This window comes from Lepisosteus oculatus, unplaced genomic scaffold (assembly GCF_040954835.1).
Source record: "Lepisosteus oculatus isolate fLepOcu1 unplaced genomic scaffold, fLepOcu1.hap2 HAP2_SCAFFOLD_45, whole genome shotgun sequence".
Lineage (NCBI taxonomy): Eukaryota > Metazoa > Chordata > Actinopteri > Semionotiformes > Lepisosteidae > Lepisosteus > Lepisosteus oculatus.
In genome coordinates, this window is record NW_027167988.1 from 645,001 (window position 1) to 655,345 (window position 10,345).

The 10,345-nt window shown below is 45.2% G+C and overlaps 2 non-coding genes across 2 annotated transcripts; both read right to left on the reverse strand.

The window, feature by feature from the left end:
- Positions 1-41: 41 nt before the first annotated feature.
- Positions 42-205, reverse strand: LOC138229357 (U1 spliceosomal RNA). The gene has a single exon (XR_011185777.1). It is a non-coding gene; the product is annotated as a U1 spliceosomal RNA (small nuclear RNA).
- A 6,118-nt stretch (positions 206-6,323) lies between these two features.
- On the reverse strand, positions 6,324-6,405 carry trnas-uga (transfer RNA serine (anticodon UGA)). Its single transcript has one exon. It is a non-coding gene; the product is annotated as a tRNA-Ser (tRNA).
- Positions 6,406-10,345: the final 3,940 nt, after the last annotated feature.

The window sequence follows — 10,345 nt, forward strand, 5'->3', positions numbered from 1 at the left end:
GTGTCCTAACCCTCCCGTATCTGATTTTGGACCAAGCACATCAGGGGAGAGCGCGAACGCAGTCCCCCACTACCAGAAATTATGCAGTCGAGATTCCCACATTTGGGGAATTCGCAGGGGTCAGCACAGCCGGAGTGCAATGGCCGAGCCTCGCCCTGGGTGAACCTCCTTCTTGATCAAGGTATCTCCCCTGCCAGGTAAGTATGAGTTAAACAGGCCCCTGCAAGCGGCCCGCACCCACAGCACAAATCGCGCAGCCTAGGCCACCTCCTCGCCCCGCACGCCACCGCCTCCTGCTGGGCCCACTCTTTCACACACTCACACGCCACACTAACACTCAAAAGTGTGGGCAAAACGAGAAAACGAGCGCGCCGTTTCCTACACATCTGCAGTCGCCGTTGCGCATTCGCAGCATGTCCCGGGATGCAATTCGGCCTCATTTGCATAACTCCAGACCGGCAGATCGCCACGCAAGCTCGCGACGTGCGCCTGCCACACACCGAACAAACCTTTTCAGCAATTTCCAAAAAACGGGCCTGCTCGCCTGCCCACAAGGCTCCGTCTCTTACCTGCTCTCCAGAGCCTGCTGCCTTCTGTGCTTTTCTCTCGGCACCGCTGCAGTGCACACAACTCCTGCAGCGGGAGGGGGGGAGAAAGTTCCCGCGCTCCGCCGCAGGGAAGGCTCGCTCCGTGCGCACACGTCCTTTCGATGCCAGTCCAACAAGTGCACCGCATTAGCTGCGTCGGGGCTCCGGCGTGTCGCAACTCACCTCACCTCACCTCACCTCGCACTGCCCCCTCCTTGAATGTCTGGTGCTGGGCATGCCCCGCTCTCCTCCGCCTTATCTTATCGCGTGTGAGCACCGAGAACGGCCACAATGCCGGGGAATGGCACCTGTAAAGTGTTAATTGGGGCACAGGAACAGCCCGTCTCGTCTCGGGGGGGCCGGCTTCAGAGACAATACAGCAAACACAGCGGGGCGGGGGAAGAAGACGACACCACACATGCAGGTACATTCAGCTCCGGCGGGAACGAGACATTTGTCGGTCTTTTCAAGTGCTGAGAGCCGAGCAATCCTTCACTTGTATCGTTTCTCCCCGGTGATTAGATCTGGCCCTGCGACTCTCGACTGGGCTCACCCCCGGGGCAGCCCAGCAGGTGTGAGCCTGGCCGGCACCCGGATGGGAGATTCCCCTCCGGAAAAGCTCCGGTTGCTGCTGCTCCTGCAAGAGGTGTGACTGGGACCAGTAGGGAGCGCTTACCCTGCGGGCTGTGTGGCTCTCTTACGCCCCAGCCTCCTGATGGCGACACTCTGCTGCACAAACAGGCGCCGTCCTTCGGGGGAGGCGTCAAACCGAGGTCCCGACCCTCCTTGGCCATTAGGAAACCCCAGGGCGTCTCTCAAAAAGAGACACCGGGGGTGTCCCTCTGGTGTTAGTGCTCCCCTTTACCCATCAGTCGGGGTCTCCTCCTAATCCCCGTCTCACCTGTAACAATCAATGACGAGGCCCCCCTGTCCGTGAGATTTAGTACTCGCGCAAGAGACCGGGGGCAGAGCGCGAACGCGGTCCCCCGCCCCCCCACAAATTGCGCGCTCCGGGTTCCCTCTCGGGGCCCTGCAACACAGCGGAAGGGCAGCGAGAAGGAGCCTCTTGCTCTGACGCCGCAAGGCCACAAGAGGGCGAACACCTGTCTTTATTTATCAAAAAATAAAAGGAATTTGCTAGGAATGCAAACGTTAGGTTGCGCTTCTTCATGCTGCATCATCGGCATGAGTGGAGCTTTTTAAACGTCTGTACTTACTGTGCCCCATAAGAAATCGTTTGTCCCCGTTCAAAAGAGATTGTGCGATGTCCTGCAGTGTTCGCAAAGCAAACCTTTGACAGTTTGAAAAGAGGAATTTATTCTGCTTCCTGTGCGTGCAGTAGTTACGAAGTTGAACGTCTTTACACGATTTGCTGCAGTTTTCAGTGGGCGGGCTTTGTCAGATGGCTTGGAAAACCGCACTGTGTTTCGGCTCGGGAAACATCATGAGAAGTGTCCTGCATGTTTTCTGTGTATAGCTGTCTTTTAACGCATACAGAATTCATTCAAAATCATTGATTTCTCCAATTAACAAGGGTCCCTTAAAGGATGAGTCAAAGTAACGTCTAATCGGATTAGTTTCCTTAGAGCTGGTTCAGAGTTTGCTCAAGAGTTTACCTTTCACAGATGCGCAAAGAAGAATGTTGGGGGTGCACGCTTCAAGGTGCCTTACAGCTGTAGGGAGTGATTCGAGACGATTCGTGGTGTGTGCTCGTTCCCATATACCGTACGCCCCGGGGTGCAGTGCTAGGATGACGTACAATACCGCTTGGGCACGTAACGGCGTTATATGCAAGTGCGGGACGTGAGGGTTTTCGTTTGTTCATTTTGTTTTGCTCTGCTTTGCTTTGTTTCGTGGTCAAGAGGCGTAAGGTAAGTCGTAATCCAGGGAGAACACTGGTGGCAAACAGTCCGAGGTGAGAGGCGAGGTCCAAAGTCGAAAAGGCAGAAGGGGAGTCCAATATCCAGAATAAACGAGGTAATGGAAAAACCGCCAGGTAGAGCTCTCAAGGAGTAGTCTCAATACCAGCGGGAAGCTGGTAAAAATAGCACTGCGTACCGCACGGTGGAGTGTGTGCAGGTGGGTTAACTCGTGCGGCAGCGTTTGTTAATAATCACCCACTGCTGGTGCTGATTAGATCGCTTAAGAGTTGGTCTTAACTGCCTGGCGGTCATGACAAGCTCCTCTTTAAGCTGTGGTTTAGTTTTGCAATCATGTGTTTCTAGAGCAGTTATTTATGGGGGTGGGTGGGTCTTTCACAGAGGCTCAGGACAAATCCCCCGCATGAAAGTCTACTGTGTGCGTTCAGACAGTCACAGGTCAAGAGCCAGGCAGGAGGACAATGGACAGAAGAGCCAACGAGCTAAAAATAAAAGAACGAATATGAAAAAGCCACCATCTTTTTCTTTTTGACATTTTCCGACATTCATGCAAGCCAAGACAAAGTTGCTCGTAGCTACTTGTGGATTCAAATACTCTATCGAGTGCTTTGATGAGTTTTTGCAATTTGATTTGTCGTCCTGTCAGCCTGTTTCTGTTTTTTTTTTTCAATCTAGTGATGGAAAGTAAGAGGGAAATGATGGAGCAATCAATAACCGCTCCGGAAAAATGGCAGAAAGAAATGGCCCGTCACTAAGGACATTTGTGAAGCAGAGGAGTGACATCACCACAAAGGCGACTTATTCTGCTGATCGTTTTGGTGAATAATGATTGAGGCGCGTTAAGAGAAAGGTAGCTGCGTCAGCATGCTTAGGCTGCAAAGGATAAAGCAAAGGTTTACTCCATGCTGAAAAGAGAAAAAAATTAGCACAACGTTTCGGCTGTGGAGCCTTCTGCGCCATCTTCTTTAGCGATGGTGATGATGTTTACATTGGAAAAACTGAGACACGCATACCAGAGGAGCTCGAACCACCAACCTTTCAGTTAACAGCCAAATGCACTAACCGATTGCTCCACAGAGACTGACAGCCTTTTGTGCTCCCTACATTTGCAGGTTTATGGTCAAAGAAAACAGTCGTTTGCGCTTCTTGTAGCCAGCAATATTTTTTCACTGACAACCAAGAAATTGATTTCATCTTTCACAAAATGTATGGATTTCTTCAAAAACAAGTTATTCCAGAAAGGAAATGAATTCTTGCATTAAACTGAACCAAGCTGTACATGTTTGTCTGAAATGATACATTTGGCACAACAAGACACGGAGAGAGGCACAGCTGGTATTCAGACCCAGGATCGCCTGCTTACTAGGCAGGCACTTTAAGCCACTAGGGAGCACCGCACTTTTACAGACACTTGGACACATCTGCGTTCGGTGTGCACTTAACCTGCTCTCTGAGCCCGTTGCCTCTTTCCCATTTAATAGCAGAACTGACGCCAAGAGAAATGATGAGAAATGGCATTTATCTGGCACTTCTCATGTCCAAGGAGCTCAATGCCCTTGACACCTCCCCAAGGCGACAGAGCTGTGCATTCTTTGGCGACAACATTTTTTCTTTTGTTTTATTTCTATACTTATTGATAGAAAAAAAACGATATGTCATGTACTGTAAGGGAAATGTCTCTTTTCATGGGGAAAGCTAGCACCAGCAAATGTTGTGTTCAGAAGAAGTGATTTAACATGACACGTGACCTAACATACCGGAGCAAAAGCTCACCCAGCAAGCCCTGCTTTACTTCTACAGGAGAGAAGTAGAGTCTGCAAGATGTTCAGCTGGGTAGCTATGTCAGCATGCCTCGGCTGCAAAGGAACAAGTAATAGGTTTATTGCATGCTGAAAAGAGAAGAAAGGAACCACAACGTTTCGGCCATGAGGTCTTCTCACACCTGAAGAAGCCTCACACCTGTAAAAGGTTCCATGGTTTCTTTCTTCTCTTTTCAACATGGAATACACCTATTGTCTGCAAGATGTGACAATTTCACGGTGTTTTGGAAGAAAACCTTTTTTCTTTGAATTCAAAATCAATCGGAATTTCAGCACGACACATCAACACTTTTTCTGTTTTAAGGAGATGATATTTTAAACCTGATAAAAATAGTAGGAAACACAAGTTTCTTGCTGTGAAAATTTAGATGGGGAAGTGTACTACTGGTAGCAGTGTAGAGCTCTCTGTGGTGGAGTGCAAGCGCATGTTCTATGGGCCAGTGGCGTAATGGATAATGCGTCTGATTTCGGATCAGAAGATTGTAGGGTCGAGTCCTGCCTGGCTCGTGAGGCTTTTAAACCTCTCAGGTTCCTCGGTAACAGGTTGCCGTCGTGTATATGAACTTTAGAAAAGCATTTGCCACAACCCGTAAATTAGCACGCAAGTGTGGGCTAGTTAACACAGAACTGTATGGAGATCATCTCCAGCTCCGAGCTCAATTGAAATCAGCTGAATTTGTGCTCAGTAGGGTTGGGAGGACTCAGCATTGCTATTGTTCTAATTGGCATGAACTGCAGGGGATCTGAATCAGAACATGTCAGTTAGTTCGATCATTGCGTCAATATGTAGGCCACGTTAATATAGAATTATTACTTTGTCTGTCTCGTCTTTGTATATAGCTGAATGTCCCTGACAATTTCATGTTAGTTTTTAAGAACGACATTGGTGCTAATATATACATATATAGCATATAAGGAACACGTAAAAGTTGAGTCCATGCTGAAAAGATAAGAAAACCGCCACAACGTTTCATCTTGGAATAAATCTTTACTTGTTGTTTTGCAGCCTACCCATTCTGACCTAACTCCTCCCTTGAAATTCCCTAACAGATAAGGGTACGTAACGGCTCATGCGATGCTCAGTTGCAATTTGTCCCAAAACAAACAAGAACAGCAGCTGAGGGTTTCAGTTTGAACATGCACTGTATTAAAGCAGCTTTTATTTCCATTGATAAATGCTAGATATTCCTACAGAGATTCTCCAGGTGAGTAAGCGATTCCTGTTTCTGTTTCTATTTCTGTTTCATATATATATACAGTATATATATATATGTTACATGTGTCTCTGCAATAGTATAAATGTGTTATACACTATCAGGGGCTGCTTTTTTGTGCACCTCATCTACAACAAGGGTTTTTTTTTCATTTATGTTTGTGGACCTTCACCATTTGAGGAAGTGAGTTAGATAAGAAAGTTACAGGTATGGTGAGCAATGACTGACAAAGGCACGTACTGCGTATTCCTTACAGAAGTGTAAGCAATTTGTTCTAAAAAACACCGACTAAAGTCCAACATCGTTAGCAATCTTATTACTTAAACAGAATTAACATCAATAAACTGTAAGGTGCTGGTACATGCGAGTAGATTTGATCTTCTATTAAACAAAAATGCAATTACAGCTCTAAAAAGGTCAACCTAGACTTCTGTAACAGATCTGTTCAGGTCATCGCTGTTCCTCTGACCTTGTGAGTCTTTGGAATTTTAAAAGGGTATTTTGCTTGCCTTTCATGTGGTCTGTGTACAAGTCACTGTGGCGTATGCGGTCCTACACAGCCTTGCTATAGACGTGACGAGCCTCCGCTATGTTGCAATGGAGAACAGGTTCAGTACGGAGCTGCCGAGAAAATTCAGCTGGAAAGCTCGTTACAGAAAAGCATCGTTATCTGTGTCCAGCTGCAAAGCGTCCTTCGTGGATGCTGAAGAATCGATTTCACAGGCTGCGGGTCCAGGCGATTTAGAGTGTTAAAGGTCCCAGCGAAAACGAAACGGCACTGGTCCTTTTACACGCACACACGCAACCAAATGCAAAGGACACCGTAGTCGGTAGGATTTAAACCTGCGCGGGGAGACCCCAACGGATTTCAAGTCCGTCACCTTAACCACTCGGCCACGACTACAGCGAGCGCCGCGGCCGCTGCCTTCTTGCTACAATCGAACAGGGAGTGCGAGGCGGCGGCGGTGGCGGAGGCAACTTTTTTCAAGTTCGCTCTCCGTTTAAGAAACCTTTTACGCCATACGTGCAAGCACACACACACACACCTCAGAGGACTTAAGGGTGGCTTCAAGTTGGAATGATAAAGTCTCCCCGTTCGGACATGAAAACAGAACGTTCTTAGACAGAAAGCAATCAACAACGGAGACATGTGGACGACGATTTCAGTCACTGCACTTTGAATAGCATTTTTAGTCCAGTTACAGGAGATGCACCAATGGCCCTTGACCTACGCTCTTACCAATGCCTTGAACATTCAAACAAAACAGCCCTCAAGTCCTGCGGTTTAATATAACGCTGTTACGTGTCGAGGCAGTATTTGACTCTGTCCTACCGTTGAGACACGGGGCGTATATGGAAACGAACACATGCTACGTATTGTCTCTAATCGGTCCCTACAGTTGGAAGGCTCCTTGAAGCGTGCACCCCCATCATTCATCTTTGCGCATCTGTGAAAGGTAGACTCTTGAGCAATGTTTGAGCCAGCTCTAAGGCAACTAGTGCTATTGGACAGACACCTCTGGAAGATCCTAAGAGTCTCTTAACACCACTTCCAGCAGCAAGCTTAATTGTTCGCTGGAGGTCTCCCACCCAGGTACTGACCAGGCAAAGAATCACCAGTACATTGAATGTGGAAGTTAATCCTGAAATCCAATTACATATCTCAAGGTAAGACAAATCCATAAGAACATGTCTTAGTATTACTTCATTTACATTAGTATGGCACTGAGATGGTGCTCTTCTTTAAGCTGTGGTTTACAGATGCAGCCATTCAAAACAAGCGGGCGATACCGCAATATTTTGCGGTGCGCTTTACTCAGTCTACCACGACTTACCGTAAATTCTCCTATAGTACCGCAATTAAAATAATAGTATCCGGAATTTCCACAAGGTGGAGCTAATAAAGCTCATCCTCTCATGTTTGAGCTGTCGCCATCAAAGTCTTTACCGAAGATATTACTAATAGTATTAATAATGAATGACCTTGGACAAGCTGTAAACTCAAAGTATTGCCCTGGTCCACATTCTTTTTTTCATCGACCATCTTTGTAAAAGTAACACCACAGCATTTCGCAATCACGCATTTGTTTCCAATCATGCAAAGCACAGTAATTTTTGAAAATCTCCTATTCACCATGCCTTTCACCTGCTCATAAAAGAGATCAGTTTAGGAACATAAACACAGTACTGTATGCAAACTGTACTGTATACAGATGCAGCCATTCAAAATGGGTGGGGTATTTCGCGGCATACCCCGGTCGGTGTGTCGTGGTATCACGCGGTATCACGCGGTTAATCGCGTCATTTGACGTCATGCTGGAAACTATCCGGCGTCACCTTGTAAAACCGCCAGGGGGAGCTTAACCTCTCATGTACAGCATTTGAGCTTTTAATTTTGAACTGTGTATTACAGCATGTTAATCATTAGTCATTAAAATGTTGGTATATTTTATGAAAGCAAGATTGCTCAGTTGGACAGAAGTACACAACCTACCTTTATCAGAAATATTTATGCATCAAAGCCTTTACCGAAGATATTACTAATAGTATTAATAATGAATGACTTTGGACAAGCTGTATACTCAAAGTATAATTTCTTTAGCACATTTGTACAAGCACTTGGAATCTGTCCAAGCCATACTTTGTCAGGCATTTTGTTTTAGTTCAACGGGCATAAAAACTCCCTTGCTTTTAACAGGGCGTTTCATAATTTTTAACTACGAAAATGATTTAAAATGCGACACTTATCATTCAACTAGAGCTCAAAATATCACAAGGATCCTCAAGAGCACAGCAAAGACTATTTTAAAAGATACTTGTATGAGATACATGAGAATCCAGGCTTTTTTATCAACGCTTTCTTTTCCGTATACCAGATTTTATGGAACCACTTCAGAAGGGTGTCAGCCAGTCAGATTCCAGGAATCGGTACTTTAAAGGAAAAATACACACCGGTATTCCATTTCTCCCTAACTATTTTAAGCATCGAAGTATTTAACTAGCATGTGAAATAGCGTGTGAAAAAGTGGTAGTTTTAAGCTTTTCTGCTAATATAATATGGAATCGCGTATCTAAAGAATTTAATAACGATATGATTATATTCGTGTACTGCGACAGGGCTGTGTAGGGCTGTTTCGCCTCCATCTTCATGCGACTTCCCTTGTAGCCTACTGGTCTACGTGCGCGATTGCCAACTCACAGGTTGTGTGTTCAAATCCAGCTGGTGCTGGACTCTTCTTTTAACAAACATTTCTTCGAAAAAATAGAATAGCAATATTATGGACAATCAATTGACTTTTATATTTCAAAATATCACAACATGATCGATTCTAAGTCATTTTTGATAACAATGAATAGTCACCTTCTTCCCTTCTGACAACGGTCACTGCTTCTGCTTCCTGCTTCTATTGTGTGTGTGTGTGTAATAGAGTAAATTTTTATAGAGAAATGGAGGCTGGACAGTATGCGTTACAATATAAACATTTATATTGATTTAAATCGTGTTTTGATTTAAATCGTAAACGCGTGTTTAATTATATGTGTTTTTTTAATCATAATCAGGCTAATGCAACATAAATTGATACAGTATCTTTGTCTTCTAAGTATTGTTGTAACAGAAGAAATAAGGTTCTTGATCCCGAGATGAAGTAAAACAGATGAGTTTATTGCATGCAAGGAACAATAAAGCCGAAGTCTTGTTTCCCGCAAGAAACAACAAAACCGAAGTATTGTTCCCCGTACTGTTACAAACTTTTGGGTTATATAGTGTTTTCTTCTCCGTTTCTGACGTCACTCGGTCTGATGGTAAAGAGGGGGGTTCATGGTATTTGGCCAGTTTACGATGTTCTGGACAAATGGTCAGTTTAACATTACACCCAGGGGGGTTCCTAGCTTGCATCTGCAATCCTTATCAGTTAACCCCCCTTTCCTGCCATAAACCCCAGCTTGTGACTTGAAAATCTAAACCCCCTACAGAAAGGATTAAATTCAAACCCCCGTCTTCACATCTTTCTTCATTCCCCCCTTATAAAATATGGCATACGTCAGTGTAGCCTATTTTTATACATACAATGTCAGGGCAGATCTTTCCTTTCTTGGCGAACAGGTATGTATTGCCATGACATTGTACGTTCCACAGTTATAGCAAGATGTGATACATGTTTTTGTGCACGTGATGATTACAATTATACATATAAACAATACTATTCCTACAAATAAACACTGTAAAAAGGTTCCACCCCAGGCCCCAAACACAGACTTTACCCAAGACCCAATTCCCCAATTTTCAGTATAATAGTCCTGATATTTCTGTCCCTCATTGTAAATGTGTTGGGCCAGATCTGAGATGTGCTCAGAATTATCAGGGATATATGTGCAGCATTCAGTGCCAATTACTGCACAAGTTCCTCCTTGGGCCGCCAGTACATAATCTAAAGCTAGTCGGTTCTGCATGGCCACTGTTCTGAGGGCTACCATCTCATCATTAACAGCCTTCAGACTAGATGAGGTAGAATTTGCTAATTCTTCTAAAGTCGAGGCCATTTGAATTAACTCTCGACTCAGAAAGTTCATGCCGGCTTGTGGAAATATTATACCTAAATAATATTCCCAATCAGCCAATTTTCTTTGTGGTCTGTGGTTAGGTCCGAAGGGGCTGTGGGTTTGAACACGGATATGAGGAACCACATATCCTAAATAACATGAGCCAGACCACTGGGCTGGCAACCATGGGTAGGCTCGTTTTCCACAACTGAAATATGTTCCGTTTGGCGCTCCCCATGCCTCTGAAAATAAGAAGCTTATACCAAATTGTGGGGTGTGCCGATCCCATCCTGGAATTTGGA